Source organism: Anolis carolinensis, chromosome 1, assembly GCF_035594765.1.
Source record: "Anolis carolinensis isolate JA03-04 chromosome 1, rAnoCar3.1.pri, whole genome shotgun sequence".
NCBI lineage: Eukaryota > Metazoa > Chordata > Lepidosauria > Squamata > Dactyloidae > Anolis > Anolis carolinensis.
Genome location: NC_085841.1, coordinates 252905781 through 252925094, shown reverse-complemented (window position 1 = coordinate 252925094; position 19314 = coordinate 252905781). Strand labels below are relative to the sequence as shown.

At 41.5% G+C, this 19314-nt stretch overlaps 1 long non-coding RNA gene across 1 annotated transcript; it reads right to left on the bottom strand.

The window, feature by feature from the left end:
- Nucleotides 1-5368: 5368 nt before the first annotated feature.
- Nucleotides 5369-18646, bottom strand: LOC134295318 (uncharacterized). Its single transcript, XR_010001860.1, has 3 exons — nt 17358-18646; nt 15621-15736; nt 5369-6896 (listed from the first exon to the last, which is right to left on the bottom strand). It is a non-coding gene; the product is annotated as an uncharacterized LOC134295318 (long non-coding RNA).
- Between the last annotated feature and the right edge of the window lie 668 nt (nt 18647-19314).

Sequence of the window (19314 nt, the reverse complement as noted above, 5' to 3'; positions counted from 1 at the left end):
GTTACAGTAAGAGTTAATTTGTATTAGTGACCCCAGTGCAAAAAGTATTGAACAGCTTGTTGGGAAAGGTTGAGAACAGATTAGGGAGTTAATGTTTCTATTACTCACATGCTTGAATAGTTCCTCCCACAGCTATTTGTGGAAGCGATGGGTCACACTTTTGCATTTTGATTTTCTTTGTTTCTACACTGTATAAACTTTGGGAGTTCATCTTCCACTGGCAATACTCATGATATGTACCTGCCCAAATCTCCCATTTAAACACTTTAGGGCAAGCATGGGCAAACTTCTGCCCTCCAGCTGTTAGGAATTGTGGGAGCTGTAGTCCAAAATACCTGGAGGGTTGAAGTTTGCCCATGCCTGTTTTAGGGGAACTGAATTGCCAGCTGGAGACAGAATCATAGAATCGTAGAGTTGGAAGAGACCTCATGGACCATCCAGTCAAACCCCCTGCAAGAAGCAGGAAAATCTCATTCAAAGCACCCCCGACAGATGGCCATCCAGCCTCTGCTTAAAAGCCTTGAAGGATGGAGCTTCCACCACATTCAGGGGCAGAGAGTTCCACTGCTGAACAGCTCTCACAGTGAGGAAGTTCTTCCTAATGTTCAGGTGGAATCACCTTTCCTGAAGTTTGTAGATAATCTGTGTATATCCAGCTGCTCAGGGGCCAAATTCTACCATTGGCTATGAAGGGATTCTGGACTCTGTCAGAGAAAAGGGCTGAAGTTTCTCTACTGTATATCATTTGCTGCATCATTAACTACCAATACTGCTTCTCTTGGCCTAGATACCCAGACATTCAATCCCATCTGATCCTGGGAGCTAAACAGGGTGAGCCCTGGTTAATACTTGGATAGAAGTCACCTGTGGATGTATGGCAACCCAATGAATTTCATAGGATATTCTTAAGAACACTCAGGCCCCTTCCACACTACCCTATATCCCAGGATCTGATCCCAGATTATCTGGCAGTGGAGACTCATATAATCCAGTTTAAAGCAGATAACCTGGGATCCGATCCTGGAATATAGGGCAGTGTAGAAGGGGCCTTATTTATAGTTTTGCCAATCCCTTCCTCTGTTATATAGTGCACAAGACCTGTATTCATTGGTGGTCAGTCTCCCATCCAAGTAGTTCCATAGTTTATGGTAGAACCTCTGCTTGGATCTGAAATGTAAGAGGGTTTTCAGTTGTTATAATGAATATACAAAATTGCACAGTCCAAATGCATCCTTATAGTGCGTTCAGTCCTCTGAATTCTTTTTTTCAGCCAAACAATAATTTCCACTCCCCTGCCCTTGAAATTAGCTCTGCATATGCTAGTCTCATTTTATTTAATCTTCCCCTTTCAATTAAATTGAATTGTCTGTGATCTTCTTAACTTCCTTTGCTTCTCTGAACTGTAAAATGAAGACTAATTTTGGCTCAACTCTTTATTTTAATGCTGTTTAGCTGCAGCTCACAGATGCTTTCTTTCACAATGCTGTTTTCAAGAGGTAATGATTCTGAATGTAAGGAGTCAATGATATTTGGTTTGAATTATTTTTGGCCAGTTCTTTTTTAAATTTCTCACTAACTACAGTAGAGTCTCACTTATCCAACACTTGCTTATCCAACGTTCTGGATTATCCAATGCATGTTTGTAGTCAATGTTTTCAATACATCGTGATATTTTGGTGGTACATTCATAAGTACAGTAATTACTACATAGCATTACTGTGTATTGAACTACTTTTTCTGTCAAATTTGTTGTATAACATGATGTTTTGGTGCTTAATTTTAAAAATCATAACCTAATTTGATGTTTAATAGGCTTTTACTTAATCCCTCCTTATTATCCAACATATTCGTTTATCCAACATTCTGCCGGCCCGTTATGTTGGATAAGTGAGACTCTACTGTACATCTAATTTCAAGAAAAGCCTTTTCTGTTACAGAAATCAACTTGTTCCTTTTTGACAAGTTTCATTAGCATATGTAAGATATACCAACACACACACATATATATGCAGTGAAACCTAGAAATCCCTTTACAGTGGCCACATTTGTGACTACATCATCATCCATTACTAATACACATTAAGCATCCCTTATCTAGAATTGACATGTATATCAGGCATCATTGCTGGCATGTTTGGACATTTGTTTTCTCATAGCCATGGACTTTTGCCTACCTAGCAGTTCAAAAACAGCAATGTGAGTAGATAAATAGGTACCGCTTTGGCGGGAAGGTAAAAGGTGCCCTTGAAAAGCATGTCAGCGGTTCGATCAAGAAGGCATCCATGGACAACAAGCTCTTTGGCATGGAAGAATGGAACAACAGCACATCCCCATGGCTGAGTTGAGCACAACTTCCAGATGCCTGAAATGAAACTGTTATGTCTTTGTCACTTGTATAATGTCATTGAATGTTTGCCATATATGTACCTGTAATCCACTCTGAGTCCCCTCAGGAAGATAGAGCGGAATATAAATAAAGTTTATTATTATTATTATTATTATTATTATTATTATTATTATTATTGCCATGGACTGTCTGGAACCCTCTTCTATGCTATATTACTGTTTTCATTTTATTCTTTTGTGCTATTGCTGTAAACTGCTTTGGGATTCACACAAACAAGCAGCAACATAGAAGAAGTGTTTCTAATAATAAATCGAAGTCAGTTTTCTCATACACTGTGACCCATGTTCATTTGATGCACATGTATTTAAGGTGATTTTCAAATCTCAGAGTATATGTTCTCCCCTCTTCCTTGCTGAAAATACTTCATTAAAGAGTGTCAAATTATCACTTGACAGAATGGTCTAATTAAAAGGCTGCTTGCAGAGTTTTATTTTAAAACGGCCTGCACTCTCAAAGCAGAAAACTGTTTTCCCTATGGAGAATGGAGCAGTTGCTAGAGGAAGTGCAAGTTCTTTGTTAGCCCGAGATTCTCTGGAAGCAGGCTTTTATCGTTTGCTGCCTTCAGGCAAGAGTCACACAGTTCCTCTTCTTCTCTTTGGGCCAAGGGATGAACTCATGCTTATGTTTGTAGTTAAAGATACCAACATATACCATTCAAGGGTTAGAGTTAAGCCACTGCATCTCTTTGTACTTTATATCAGATTGAAGCTTACTTTGCACTAGAGGTACACTTGGGAGTACATAATTCATAATTCTCAAGTACTCTGTATCCACACTCCTACATTTTATAGTTTGGAGCCATCAATATAATTGCAGAGCAGATCTGAAGTTTCAGAAGTTGAACAGCCACAGGACTGATAACAAAGCATTGTTTTAATCAGCTCATAGCCCTAATTATACTTTGACAAAATCATTGATGCTTTTATCAGCATTCCTTCACTGGGAGTAGAATTCAAAAGTAGAATGGTTGTGCAATCCCATACATCACACGTGAGAAACTTGAACCCAGGGATCAAATGTGGATTGCATGGCTTTCTCAGAAAATATGGCTTCTTCTCAGCAGATGATCCAAGCTAATATCTTCTTTATTTTCTTTTTTGGTGGGCCACTTTCCACATTTGGGTAGGGAAAACATCTCTTTCATCTGACTTGGGCCCTTCCACACAGCTGAAGAAAATCCCACATTTTCTGCTTTGAACTGGAATATATGGCACTGTGGACTCACATAACCCAGTTCTGAGCAGATATTGTGGGATTTTCTGCCTGGATATTCTGAATTATATTTCTGTATGGAAGGGCCCTAACATGAACATTAGCTGAGGCAATAGAGATAGGTCAAGAAGGGATGGTGTAGATGTGTAGGAATGGTATGGGCCATGTGCATGGGAAGAGAAGGATAAAAAAATACACATATGTGCATGCATATTTATATAATGGTGAGTGAAAGAATGAAGTAGCCATGCTCATTTTCTGCTCAGCCATGGGCGATCACCATTAGGTTTAGTAAGTGACTCTGAAACTGGAATAGTTTCCCTCAGGTTCTATGTTACTTGCTCAAACTATGTCATGCTATGGAGCTCATCCCTTTGTGAAGAATTCTCCTTTAGACCTTTCTTTTATCCTGTTCTATTTCATTCTCTTCTTTTTCCTTCTGTGCATTTGATAACCTCCCTGCCTTTCTTCCAAAGAATGATATTCTTGCAATGATCAAGATGTTAGATGGTTTAAGCCAGTGATTCTCAACTTGTGGGTCCCCAGGTGTTTTGGCCTACAACTCACAGAAATCCCAACCAATTTACCAGCTGTTAGGATTTCTGGGAGTTGAAAGCCAAAACATCTGGGGACCACTGGGTTAAGCGCTGGACCAGGACACTAGGAGACCAGGGTTCAAAACCTGCTCAGCCATAGAAGCCCACTGGCTGATCTTGGGCACGTCACACTCTCTCAGCTTCAAAGGAAGACAAAGGCAGCCGTCCACCTCCAAACTAATGTTGACTTGTGATAAAGTCAACTTTGAAGTTGCTAGAAATTGGAAATGACCTGAAGGCTTACAGTGGCAAATTAAAACATATTACAAACACATTGATGAAAGAAATAACCGTATTAACTCAGTGAAAAGCACTTTCCACAGGAGTAAAACTGTCAGAAGCCTATCTCTGTGGACTTGTATAGGAAGACACTATTAATGTCTCAGGCTTGCAGCATCTCTTCCGCAGCTCCACATCCAGACTTCATATTCTGCTTTGACAATTTCTCATAAGATTTGATTCCATTCAGATTTTCCAGATCTTTTCCCAACACCTACATCCCTGCATGCAACTTTCAACATATAGTAGAGTCTCACTTATCCAAGCCTCGCTTATCCATGCCTCTGGATTATCCAAGCCATTTCTGTAGTCAATGTTTTCAATATATCGTGATATTTTAGTGCTAAATTCGTAAATACAGTAATTACAACATAACATTACTGCACACTGAACTACTTTTTCTGTCAAATTTGTTGTATAACATGATGTTTTGGTGCTTAATTTGTAAAATCATAACCTAATTTGATGTTTAATAGGCTTTTCCTTAATCCCTCCTTATTATCCAAGATATTCACTTATCCAAGCTTCTGCTGGCCCGTTTAGCTTGGATAAGTGAGACTCTACTGTACTTCCAAAAATTACGCAAGTATCTTCCTTATCCTGACTGAGGGGGCATCTGCACTGCAGGTTGTATGTGGCTTGATACCACTTTAATTGTCATGGCTCAATGCTACGGAATCCTGGGAGTTTTAGTTTGGTGAGGCACCAGTGCCCTTTGGCAGAGAAAGTGAAGACCTTGTAAAACTACAACTCCCATTATTCTATAGGATTGAACCATGGCACTTAAAAGTGGTGTCAAACTACATAAACTTGTCGTGTAGAAGCAACTTTGGTTATAGCTAAAGTAATGAGCCTTTAGTTGTTTGATGCAAAACAGATTCGTGGACATATTTCTCATTTATTCAGTAGCTGAGTCATTTATACTGTTAAAACATATTTTGATTAAAACAGACAGTTTCAATCTGCCAAATCTGGTTTGCTCCCTTAATCATTGTTACAATCCTCTTCCTCTATATATTTGTTAGTAGAATTTGAGTCCTAATTTTATCCCCCCGTTCCTACAGTGGCTACTGTATGTTTGTGTAGTATGAGAATATTTGCCCCATTCTTTTACTTTCTTCTGTTTCAGAGAAAAATTAATAATAATGTAAGAAGACCTTTGTGAGATCGACAAAGGACTATATAGTACTGTAGTGATTTAGCTAGGACCATGGTTAGAGAATCTGTGCCTGGCAAGCCTAAGCTAAACCAGATAGGCCAGGGCAGAGAAACAAACTCAAAAGGCTGAAGACAAGACACAAAAGATTATTACTACTTGGCCAAAAAGGATCCATGTACAAGCAATTTGTTTAAAAGGTACAAGCATAAACTTACAGAACAATGAATGACATCTTATACAGTCTTGACAGCTAGTCAGACCCTGGTCCCTCCCGATTGTTGGAAAAGAGGCTGCCCAGGATCCACACTGGAATTAGCTGGAGGTTCCTTTTACATCACTACCTACAGGAAGGAAGGACAGCAGCTGGGAATTGGCCTATGTGAAGAGCCTGGGAGGTTGCAGCTTAGATAGTACAGATATGCTGATGAGTTTTTGATTAACTCAAACATCCAATTTCATTTGAAACGTAGGTGCAAAGCCCAAAAGACAAAGGTGTTGATCTTAGGCAATGAAGGACTTGGCTGTCAGTATAGAAAGTTAATGTATGCACATTTTCTAAGCCCCTGCCTTTGCAGGAGTGGCAGACTTTCAGCTGCAGGTTACATGGACAAACATCCTGAGCTTTTCTGACTAGTAAAGAACATCATCTATCTTTATATACACAGAATTTTTTATCGTGTCAGAAGTGACTTGAGAACATACTGCAAGTCACTTCTGGTGTGAGAGAATTGGCCATCTATAAAGGCGTTGCCCAGGGGATTTCCGGATGTGTTACTGGGAGGCTTCTCTCATGCCCCCACAAGCTAGAGCTGACAGGCGGAAGCTCACCCCATCTCCTGGATTCGAACTGGCAACCTACAGGTCAGCAATCCAACCTTCAGGTCAGCAGTTCACAAGGGCTTAAGTCATTGCGCCATTGCGGCTCCTATATACACACAACGATTCCAATAGTTATCTCACTTGGGAAATAGCTAGAGGGATTTAGCCAACGTCCCTGTTCCCAAGGGATTATGCAAATAGTGTCACGGGGAGGTGGCTGCCTTCAGTTACATTTTGATACCTATAGGGAACATTTTATACACAACATATAAGAAATTGATACAGTACACAGTAAGAAAAATACAAGTTACACAGAAATAATTAAGTTGATACAATTTAGACATGACAGAGTTTGGAGGGGTACAGCTGCTCCTAGGTCCATTCCCAGTCTTCTAAATCTTTGGAACTTCACAACTCTGGATCTCTGAAAAAGGTATTTAATAAAAAGGAAAAATCATATATTTATTTGTAATCACTTATTGAACTACAAATACCTCTTTTGGGGGGGGGGGGGTGCAGTGGTCAACAACAGTACTACATTATCTTGCTCTGAGAAACCAAAAAGCAAAACAACGGGACAAGAAAACTCTGGATTTCACATTACTTAACACAGAAAATGTGCAATAGAGATGCTGTCCCTAGAGAAGTGGTTCTCAACCTGTGGTTCCCCAGGTGTTTTGGCCTACAACTCCCAGAAACCCCAACCAGTTTACCAGCTGTTAGGATTTCTGGGAGTTGAAGGCCAAACATCTGGGGACCCATAGGTTGAGAATCACTGACCTAGAGGCTGAAGGGTTATTTAGAACTTTACTAGTCTTGTCCTTGGATCTGTCTATTGCTCTTACAAAGGCATCTAAATTGCAGCTTAAGGTCATAAATTCTTTAAACAAAGCTTAGAATGACAGGAGCACAAATCAGAAAAAATATTAAGTCACAAGTGCATACCATTTTTAGAGATAAACAATAAATGTGAGATTTTGGGAGAAAAAAACCCCAAGGAATGAAATGTTCCTTTTAAAAAATTAAAAACATTTCTATGTTGGCCAGTAGATGGTAGTCATGCTGATTGTTCTATGCTGCCATAGCCTTCAAACACAGTTTCTTTACTATCGATTTTTGTTTCAGTGAAAGCACTAGATATGCGCTTGTCAGGGAAATTGTTATAATCATAGTGTCAACTATGGAAAGCTGATTACAGTGAATTTGAACTGGAACTAAAATTCAAAGCACGATTAAAACTCAATCAATTTCACAACATCGTTCAACACAGAGTATTACTGCTCCACTCGAGAGTTCATAAAGGGATTGTCAAAGGCGCCCATATAGGATTTCTGTGTTCAAAACAGAATAAGTCAGGACTCACTGTGGCGACAATTTGGAACAGGTTAGGGGTAGGCATCCCCAGTTCTTATCAATCACAACTTCTGTGCTACAATTCATCTCCTGCCTGTGTGGTGGCTACATTCATGAAATGGGACTTGCGGAATCTAGAACTCAGGTTCTAATCCCCAATGAATTATGAAATCCATTAGGCCAACACCCTTGGCTTGACCTATCTGAAAGATCTATTGCGAGGATAAGCCTTGTAGGTTGCTGTGAGATTTCCAGGCTGTATGACCATGTTTCAGAAGCATTCCCACCTGACGTTTCACCCACATCTATGGCAGACATCCTCAGAGGTTGTGAAGTCTGTTGGAAAACTATGCAAGTGGGGTTTATATATCTGTGGAAGGTCTAGGGTGGGAGAAAGAACTCTTGCCTGCTTGAGACAAGTGTGAATTGGGCAAATGGTCACCTTGATTAGCAATTAATGGCTTTGCAGATTCACAGTCTGACTACTTCTTGCCTGAGGGAATCCTTTGTTGGGAGGTTAGCTGGCCCTGATTGTTTCTTGTCTGGATAAGCCTTGTGCTCACTGAAGAAAAGGTAGGATATAAATGTAACAAAGGGCTGCAAAAATGAGATGAGGGGAAGGCAACTACCTTCAGTTCAGTTACATGTATTTGCATGTAAAATTATTTAAGATGAACACTCCAATGTTATCTGGTCATTCATCCTTAAAAGTCCCTTATCCTATTCTTTCTCATTTTCATATAATCTTACCTGTGGGTATTTACACTGTAGAATTACTGCAGCACAACACCGCTTTAACAGCCATGGTTCAGTCTATGGAATCTCAGATTTGTAGCTTAGTGAGGCACCAGCACTCTTTGGCAGAGAAGACTAAAGACCTTGTAAAACCCTTACCCTTAACTTTACCTACACATTTTTGGATTTTTAAAGCCCAGGAACTCTCACATATTATTCATTATATTAAAAGGAGCCGCAGTGATGCAATGGGTTAAACCTTTGTGCTGACCTGAAGGTTGGGTTGCTGACCAGAAGGTTGCCGGTTCAAATCTGCAAGATGGGGTGAGCTCCCATCTGTCAGCTCTAGCTTGTAATGACATGAGAGAAGCCTCTCAGCAGGATGGTAACACATCCAGGAGTCCCCTGGGTAATGTCTCTGTAGACAGCCAATTCTCTCACGCCAGGAGTTACTTGCAGTATGTTCTCAAGTCGCTTCTGACATGATTAAAAAGTTCATTATATTTGCTGGGACGTGTTAATTCCACTATATGTGATATTATTGTGAAGCAGCTCCCAATTATGGCTGACACACACATACACACACTTCATACAGTTAAATAAAGAAATACACTCACCTCTGTAGTGTGGCTAGCCTCACAGGTGTATCAACCATATTACATGTCAAGGACCTTCTTGGTTGCTGCACCCAGGCTCTGGAACTCTCCTCCTACAGAGGTTGGAGTCATTCTTCCTACCCTTTCATAGGCAGGTGAAGGTATTTCATTTCAAAAGGCTTCTGAATGCTGACTGTTCAGGGGAATGGAGTCCTCCAGGGGTAAAAAAAATGACTTGAATGCACACAACAATGCACTTTAAGCCCTGGACTAATGAGAATTAGGATTGTGATTTTTTAAAGAAAGGAAAGGGATTGTGCAAGTTGTAGCTAAGGAACAAGGGCATGGGATGAAAGTGCTGTGCTGTATCATAATTGTGGACCATTGGGCTAGACATTCTCAAAGGCTTGCCTAAACATCCAAGCCTTCAATTCCCTCCAGAAGGAGGATAGGGTGTGGGCCTGCCGAATCTCCTTGGGGAGGGTGTTCCAAAGCTGGGGGACCACCACCAAGAAGGCTCTCTCCCTCATCCCCACCAACAGTGCCTTACGACTGACCAAGAGAACCTCTGTCTTGTCTGGATTAAGTTTCAGCTTGTTAGCCCTCATCCAGCATGAGAGATAGAATGGAACCTTGTGGGACCCCACAGGTCAAAGGCTGAAGGATGTAGAGATTTCTAGAAAGAAATCTCTAGGAATCTCTAGGCTTTCCAGTGCAATCATATGATCAACTTCTAATGAAAGCTGATCATAAATTCATGCTGATGGACCTAGACATTCTTAAAGTGGTGTTCTCTCAAGCACAACAAATAGGTTGTTTTTTAATTCATAGTTTTTCCACTTGTGGGGATCCTGCACCCCTAATCCCCACAAAAGTGGAGAGCCTGATATAATTATCAATGTCAGTAATGTGGGGTCATCTGAGTTCATACCTGTGAGTGTCACTTTGTTCTACTGAAGTGGGAATGAATGAACTTCAGCTACAACAGTCAGCAGAAATGCACTCAAGTTGTACAAAAATAAATGTCATATTTTGTGTAAGGGGAATGCAAAACCAGATTAGAAGCATCTTGTTTATTTCAGATAATGGTAGTCCAGGTCTCGCCTTTTATGAAAAGTGCAAAAGCACTGTTAGACTCATTTCATCCCAAGAAACGGGGATCTATCAGGCTATACAGCTCCGCATCCCTTAAAAAAGCTTGAAGAGAATTGTAAAAATAGTAAGATTGACATTCTGTTGAACCACCATTTTTTATTTTCAAAGCACACCTGATTCCCTTCATTCTCATAGCTGTTGTGCTTGACCCCCACAAAGCTTGAGAGATCTGAGAAGATAATTGCCCCTTGTGGCAAAGCTGCAGGCTAGCTGGAGTGATGGGAAAGAAGGGTTCCTTGTACAGAGCATAGCGGAACGGCTGCTATTACGCTCCTGAGCAAGTTATTGTATACTCTCTTGTACCTCTGTGCATGAGCATGAGAGGGAGCAAAAAAAAAAAAAAGAATGAAAAAAGAAAACACCCCCCCCCCAAAAGTGAATACTCAAGAGCAGAGGGGGGAAATATACCCAGAAGGTTGATATAAGTGATGAAATAATCACTCTGCCGCATAAACGTGATGGTGTCTCAGCAGACTGTGCCAGCATGAAGCAGCTATTGTCCAGGCTTTGTCCGCAGGGCACCATGCCCACTATGAACTCAGCTTACCAGCCAGCCAAGCTGCCCTTCATCCCTTGTCCCCAGCCTATCTGGCTTGGTGCCTGGATTCCTCCCAAGATGGGAAAGCTTTTCTAGGATGGCAGCCAAAACAAGAAAACAAAACCTCCCCAGGGCCATGATCTTCTGATCACTGGCTTCCGTGGAACAGGCACCTTGCCAAATCTCCATGCATATAAATATAACATGACAATTAAAGAAATATTGCTCCCACCTTTTCAACGCATATATCAACATCCAGACTGAAGTTACCTGCAGTTCTTACCAGACCAAACAACTGATTTGTTTCATTGTTTTAAGGGGTAGTCCAGACTTGCTTCAAAATATACCTCTCTGGTACACTCCTGATCCATTTAGTTTTCATGGCAAGAATACTGTGGTGGTTTGCCGTTACCTTCCCCAGGGATCGTATTTAGTTTGACCTCTCTGCCATGACCTTCCCATCTTGGGTGGCCCTGCACGGTTGAGCTCATGGCATCATCGAGGCGCACAAGCCCCAGCACCACAACAAGATAACAATCCTTTGCATGGGAGAGCTCTGGCGTGGACTGGTCCATGAGGTCACGAAGAGTCGGAAACAACTGCGTGAATGAAGAAGAAGAAGAAAGGTACACTCCTAGGGTGGTATTTAATCACCTGCTAGCCAGTGAACAGGGCTCCCTGGTGGCGCAGCGGGTAAAACCATTGAGCTACTGAACTTGCTGACCAAAAGGTTAGCAGTTCGAATCCAGGGAGCAGGGTGGGCTCCTGCTGTTAGCCCCAGCTTCTGCCAACCTAGTAGTTTGAAAACATGCAACTGTGAATAGATCAATAAGTATCGCTTCGGCAGGAAGGTAATGGCATTCCATGCAATCATGCTGGCCACATGACCTTGTAGGTGTCTTTGGGCAACAGTGGCTCTTTGCCTTAGAAATGGAGATGAGCGCCAACCCCCAGAGTCGGACACAACTAAACTTAATGTCAGGGGGAAAATTTTACCTTTAGCTAGTGAACAACAATCATGATTTTTTCCAACACAGCCTGGAACCTTCTTGATCTGAAGTTATGCTAGCCTCAGTGCTTTTTATCAGACATTGTACAAGGAGGTATCCAGTACCTCCTTAAGAAATGATTTCTACCACAGCTGTACAGTGGCTATCAAGTAGTTCCACTATGCCAATCCAAAAAAGATATGGGACATGTCAAGAGAATTCTGCCTTGCTTCCACTCAACCATTTTCCCAGTCATCAATGGAAATATACTGGCACAGTATTATATTTTGCCAGACACAGGGAATGTAGAATACGAACTGGGTGACACAGAGAATGTATAATACGAACTGGGTGACACAGGGAATGTAGGATACGAACTGTTAATATAGGATACGAACCATCCCTGCCATATGTAGAAAGTCAGGAAGGATTCTTTTAAATTGTGGAAGAACTGCACCTTAGGAATGATATCCCGGCATGTGTTCAGTGAATTTAGACAGGTTAGGTTTATTGTACTACAAGATCAACTGTCATCAGTGACAGCAATAGAACATCGATAATGTTTCAGTACAGTTAGTGGTGTAGCTCCAGGGCCGGCCCCACCATAAGCCAAAGAGCCGGCATTGTCCGCAGACACCTCCAAGGTCATGTGGCCGGCATGACTGCATGGAGCGCTGTTACCTTCCCGCCGGAGCGGTACCTATTAATCTATTCACATTTGCATGTTTTTGAACTGCTAGGTTGCCAGAAGCTGGGGCTAACAGCAGAAGCTCATCCTGCTCCCCGGATTCAAAATGCCGACCTTTTGGTCACCATGTTCAGCAGCTCAGCTGTTTAACCTGCTGCGCCACCAGGGGCTCTACCAGACCCTTCTATTTAAGTTTAATAAAATTATAAAATGACAGAAATAACAAATTAAACATCTTCCATTTCTCCAGATGTTTCAAAGTGACTTGAACTGTCCTCCTTCTCCCATTATATAAAATTAAAGGACATCTATCAGCCTCACACAGCATACTTCAGCCCCTGAATATCTCATTCATTCCAGTAGCAACTACCACATGGTCCACCACAATAACCCTGCATGCTGGGATTCAATCACAGAATCAATCAAGTAAATACAACTGGCCCTCCACGTCTGCGAGTTTAACTTTTGTGCACTGGATTATTTCTGGATTTGCGTAATATGTTCTCGCTAAGAACCTCTAGGTCGGTGGTTCTCAACCTGTGGTTCCCCAGGTGTTTTGGCCAACAACTCCCAGAAATCCCAACCAGTTTACCAGCTGTTAGGATTTCTGGGAGTTGAAGGCCAAAACATCTGGGGACCCACAGGTTGAGAACCACTGCTCTAGGACTTCAAGCAGAACTCTACAGACAAAGTTGTGCTGGAGTATAGCAACTGCTAAAGAGAACACTTCTCCGTTTAATGCAATTCTATAGTCAATATCCATCAGAAGCTAATCATAGAGTCATGCTGGAGGACCTAGGCCACTTCCACACAGCTGAATAAAATCCCACAATATCTGCTTTGAGCTGGAATATATGGCAGTGTAGACCCAGTTCAAAGCAGACATTGTGGGATTTTCTGCCTTTATATTCTCAGTTATATTTCTGTGTCGAAGGGCTCCTAGAGGTTCCTAGAGAGGCGTTTACTCAGTTTTAAAAATAGTATTTTTATTTTATTTCACAATTTAGCTATTTCCAACAGAAGTCTGTGCCTTAACAACACAAAAGTGAAGGGTCTATTTTATAGGAGTGGCCACTGCAAGATAAATTTAAAAAGTCTTAGATTACAATATAAACTCCCTGATTGTCTTGCTTTAAACAACAGGCCCTGCCAATTGTTTGCAACCAGAACCCATCTTCACTGCCTGTCTGATTATATTCATAAGTTTCCCCTTTGTTCACAGTAGGGGTTAAATATCATCATCTTTGCTGAAGTAGAACATTGGGTTTCGCTGCTTTCTGCTGGCAATCCCAGCAAGCATTTGGGGTCTAATGGAACAGAACTGCAAGGGGCCAACGAGTGACATTGTTTTCAATAGATCAGCTTTCTCCCTGTTGAGCTGGGGTAATTTCTATTATCTCTTTTTTACACCCTTTGGCACTTCCAGGGCTATAAGTGTCTGGCTATTGATAGCATGCAGGGAGGATATACCAAAAAAGTCTCCACACCCTCCATGCGAAGAAGCCCTGGTTTTTGCAGCTGTAAAATGTGCTTGCTAATAGAAAATTAAAGGCTGCACCAGACTCCCATTTCTGAGAAGAAACTGGTTTTTATCTTGTCCCAGCATGCTGGGAGCGGAATAAACCGTCTGTCATTATTTCATCTCTGTGGGTTTCTTCAAACTGGATTTCACATATAATTCCCTTTTCTCCCCTTCTTCTGCTTCCAAAATGCTATCGGCTTTGGGCTCTGTCACTGTACTGCTGTGCTGCTGCTACAAGCTGTAGGGAGAAGAATAGCCTTTTAAAAATACTCCCCAATGCAATAGTCTCTGGGATTGGAGAAAAGATAGCAAATCAAAGAGAAAGGTTCTTTCTTAACTTGGTCCTCTTCCTAGTTATGTAGTTGCAGATGTGAGGGTAAGTCATAGGTAAGAGGGAGCAAGCTTGTTTTTTGCTGCCCTGGAGACCAGAACGTGGAACAATGGCTTCAAACTACAGGAAAGGAGATTCCACCTAAACATTAGGAAGAACTTCCTCACTGTGAGAGCTGTTCAGCAGCGGAACTCTCTGCACTGGAGTGGTGGAGGCTCCTTCTTTGGAGGCTTTTAAGCAGGGGCTGGATGGCCATCTGTCGGGAGTGCTTTGAATGCGATTTCCTGCTTCTCGGCAGGGGGTTGGATTGGATGGCCCATGGGGTCTCTTCCAACTTTATGATTCTATAGGACTGTAGTTGAAGAATCATTGCACTTTTAAAAGAAAAAAATGCCTTCCCTCAGGCAGGGAGCAGTCAGGCTTTGAAGCTGCAAGGCCATTAAATTCTAATTAAGCTGGCCAGTTGCAACATTCACACTGGCCTCCAGCAGACAAGAGTTCTTTCTCCCACCGTGGGCATTCCACAGATATATGAACACCACTTGCCTAGTTTCCAACAGACCTCACAACCTCTGAGGATGTCTGCCATAGATGTGGGCGAAACGCCAGGAAAGAATGCTTCGGAAACATGGCCATACAGCAACCCAGTATGCCCAACCAAGAAAGCCTTTGACGACACAAAAAGCCTTCTGTTTGACCTTTTTCCACCTACGCCATGAGAAAATGTTCTGCCTTATGAAGAAGGAGTATATAACCTCATAAATAAATCAACACATTTCTTAATTGATCAACAGGTTGAAAACCACTGCCCTATACTAAAGATGGTTTTTCCTGGCGGAAAGGGGCAGGCATACTTATTGATCCAAACCAGGAGGGATATCCTTAAGCTCCACCTTTGTAAAATTAACAGAAAAGTGACTACAGTAGTCTCGCTTATTCAACATAAATGAGCCGGCAGAACGTTGGATAAGCGAAAATGTTGGATAGTAAGGAAGGATTAAGGAAAAGCCTATTAAACGTCAAATTACGTTATGATTTTACAAATTAAGCACCAAAACATCATGTTTTACATTAAATCAACAGAAAAAGCAGTTCAATACATGGCAACGTTATGGAATAATTACTGTATTTACGAATTTAGCACCAAAAAATTGCAATGTATTGAAAACATTGACTACAAAAACATTGACTACTGAAAATTTGACTACAAATAAAGGTAGAATTGCATAAAATGAACTTACAGTAACAACATTGTCAGAAGTTAAATCCATAGAAAGTTCAGTCCTGTGAAGATTTTTTTAAATCTGTGATCCGTGTCTGCCTAGAGAAACAGCTGTGGATCCAGGCGGGAGGCAGACTGCATTGGATAATACAGAACATTGGATGAGTGAAGATTGTATTCTCAAACTGTGGGTGAGGGAGCCTAACAAAAAGAACTGGGACTTTTACAGCTCCATCACAGTCCTATACTGTTTATTATTACAGTGTACGTGTGTGTTCATATCTCTTAATAAGAGGTTGGTTTACAGGCATGGGCAAACTTCGGCCCTCCAGTTGTTTTGGACTTCAATTCCCATAATCCCTAACAGCTGGTAAACTGGCTGGGATTTCTGAGAGTTGAAGTCCAACCCACCTGGAGGGCCCAAGTGTGCTAGAAAAACCAAATGAGTTGGTTTTTTTTCTGCTACGTTTCCGGTTCCAATTCAAGGTTCTGGTTATTACCTATAAAGCCTTAAAGGGTTCAGATCCAGCTTATCTTTCTGATCGCATCTTTCGCTACCAACCTGCACGAGCGTTAAGATCTTCTGGAGAGGCCCTTCTCTTGCTCCCGTCTTGAACACTATTGGCAGGGACGAGGGAACGGGCCTTCTCAGTGGTGGCTCCGGCTCTGGAACTCCCTCCCCAAAGAAATTAGATTAATCCTCACATTGGAGTCTTTCCAGAAAAACTTGAAAACCTGGCTATATCAATGTGCTTTCGATTAAATCGGCACATCTCTACTTCATAGAATCATAGAGTTAGAAGCGACCTCATGGGCCATCCAGTCCAACCTCCTGTCGGGAAGAAATCGCATTCAAAGCACCCCTGACAGATGGCTATCCAGCTTCTGCTTAAAAGCCTCCAAAGAAGGAGCCTCCACCACACTCCAGGGCAGAGAGTTCCATTGCTGAACAGCTCTCACAGTCAGGAAGTTCTTCCTAATGTTCAGGTGGAATCTCCTTTCCTGGAGTTTGAAGCCATTGTTCTCCATGCTAGTCTCCAGGGCAGCAGAAAACAAGCTTGCTCCCTCCTCCCTACGACTTCCGCTCACATATTTATACATGGCTATCATGTCTCCTCTCAGACTTCTCTTCTGCAAGCTAAACATACCCAGCTCTTTCAGCCGCTCCTTGTAGGGCTTGTTCTCCAGAACTCACCTATAGTATTGTACTGATTTATGTCTCTCCTAAGCAATGGCCTTATTCCTACTATACACAGATTTTATCCCTTGGCCCAACTCTGAATATGCCCACGGCACTGATCAGTTGTTGGATTATTGAATTATGATGTTCGATGTTTTTATATATTTTATGTATTAATTTTGGAATTTAATTTTATGCTATGTATCATTGTGCTTTTAAGGCTTGATCCCCATGTATGCCACCACAAGTCCCTTTGGGGAGATGGGGCGGGATATAAGAATAAGTTGTCGTTGTTGTTGTTATGACTGTGCCATGAAATGAGGCTTATCTCGAAAGTGTGTCACCAATAGGAATTGTCCAGAAAGCTCTGGTCTTCTGGGAAACTTGCAAAACATGAGCAGCCTACTACAACTTCCAACCCAAGGCTATGGGAGTTGCAGTTTTGCAATGCATGTGCCAAACCACAACTCCCATTGCATTGCACCAGGGAAGTTCAAGTGGTGTGGAACTGCATGCATTCATTCCACAGCCTTGGATTAACTGAAACCAAATGCATTCCGTAACGGATTGGCCTACCTTGCAGGGTTGGTGGGTAAAGGCAGATCAAGGCCTTGCTTGGAAAAGCTAAGCCAGGCAGGGGGAGGAATGATCAGGCAGCTTGACATATGGAAGTACAGTCTGATTGGTTGTTGAAATTCGAGGGAGTTGCTTAGCAACAGGAGGCAGGCTGAGCCAGAGAGATTTAAGTGCTATTCAAACAGAGAATTAGTCAGATAGGATTTGGTTTTTGAAGAGTTAGGTAGTGGAGTTTAGAAGAGGAAGGAAGAGTTTGGGAACTATTAGTGAGAAACCTCTTTGAGGGAAAAGTTTAATTAGCCTTCAGGGAGAAGTGCTAAGGATCACCCATATCTTTTATCTGGGACTATTTCCTCATCAGTTGCACTTTTCTTGCTTTGTCAACTTGATATAGCCACAGGGTCCATCCCCATCCCAAGTTGCTCTCACAAATTGCAACACTTTATTGATTATCTCGCATTTACAAAACTCACTCAGTGCACTTTGCCCAGTTCGTTTTTATGACTGTTATTTTGGTGTTTAAATCATGTTTTATTAAGCTTGCCATTTTATTATGAGTAAAATTTTATCATTGTGCATTTTTTTTTCTTTTGATGTGTTTTATTTTGTTTATTGTATTTACCTGGGTTTTACCCCATGTAAGCCGCCCCGGGTCCCTTTGGGGAGATTGAGGTGGGGTATAAAAATAAAGTTATTATTATTATTAACTGAAGTGAGCCTCTAAGGCAGGGGTCCCCAAACTTTTTAAACAGAGGGCCGGTCCACAATCTTTCAGACTGTTGAGGGGCCGAATTATCATTTGGAAAAAAATTACAAACAAATTCCTATGCATACTGCACATGTCTTATTTGTAGTGCAACAACAACAACAACAATGAAAGAACAATACAATATTTAAAAATGAAAACAATTTTAACCAACATAAACCTATTAGGATTTCAATGGAAAGTGTGGGCCTGCTACTGGCCAATGAGATAGTCAAGTTAATTAGGATTGTTGTTGTTGTTGTGTGCCTTCAAGTCATGTCAGACTTTGGCCGAGCCTAAGTCTAAAATTAATTATTTACTGCATTTATTTACTACATTTATATCCCACCATTCTCACCCCGAAGGGGACTCTGAGCAGCTGTATGTACATAAAATGTATTATATTATTAGCATAACCCAATATTAGCATTATATATTACTATATTGAACTATACCACTATACTATTATATAATATGTAATATATAACATATAATTAATATTATTATATGGTATTACTATTAGTATTATATTGTATAACATAAAATTATTATCAATATTATATGTATATACAATATATTACTAAAACTGATATAAAAATATTATATTATAAAACTGAGGGCAGGGGCCAGGTAAATGACCTTGGAGGGCCGCATCCGGCCCCCGGGCCTTAGTTTGGGGACCCCTGCTCTAAGGGTTAGAGTGCTTGTGTTTAGCGCCTCTGGAAGAGAGGACTCAAAGGTTTTAAAAAGCCTGTTTATATTCCTTTGTGAGGGAACATATTTTCAAGAAACTCAAGCACCCTTGACAGATGGCCATCCTTAAAAGCCTCCAATGAAGGAGCCCCAACCACATTCTGGGGCAGAGAGTTCCAGTGCTGAACAGCTCTCACAGTAAGGAAGTTCTTCCTAAGGTTGAGGTGGAATCTCCTTTCCTGTAGTTTGAAGCCATTGTTCCGCATCCTATCCTCCAGGTCAGCAGAAAACAAGCTTTCTCCATCCTCTCTATGACTTCCCCTCACATATTTGTACATGGCTATCATGTCTCCTCTCAGCCTTCTCTTCTGCAGGCTAAAAATGTCCAGCTCTTTAAGCTGCTCCTCATAGGGCTTGTTCTCCAGATCCTTGATCATTTTAGTCACGCTCCTCTGGACACATTCCAGCTTGTCAACGTCTCCCTTCAGTTGCGGTGCCCAGAATTAGACAGTGTTCCAG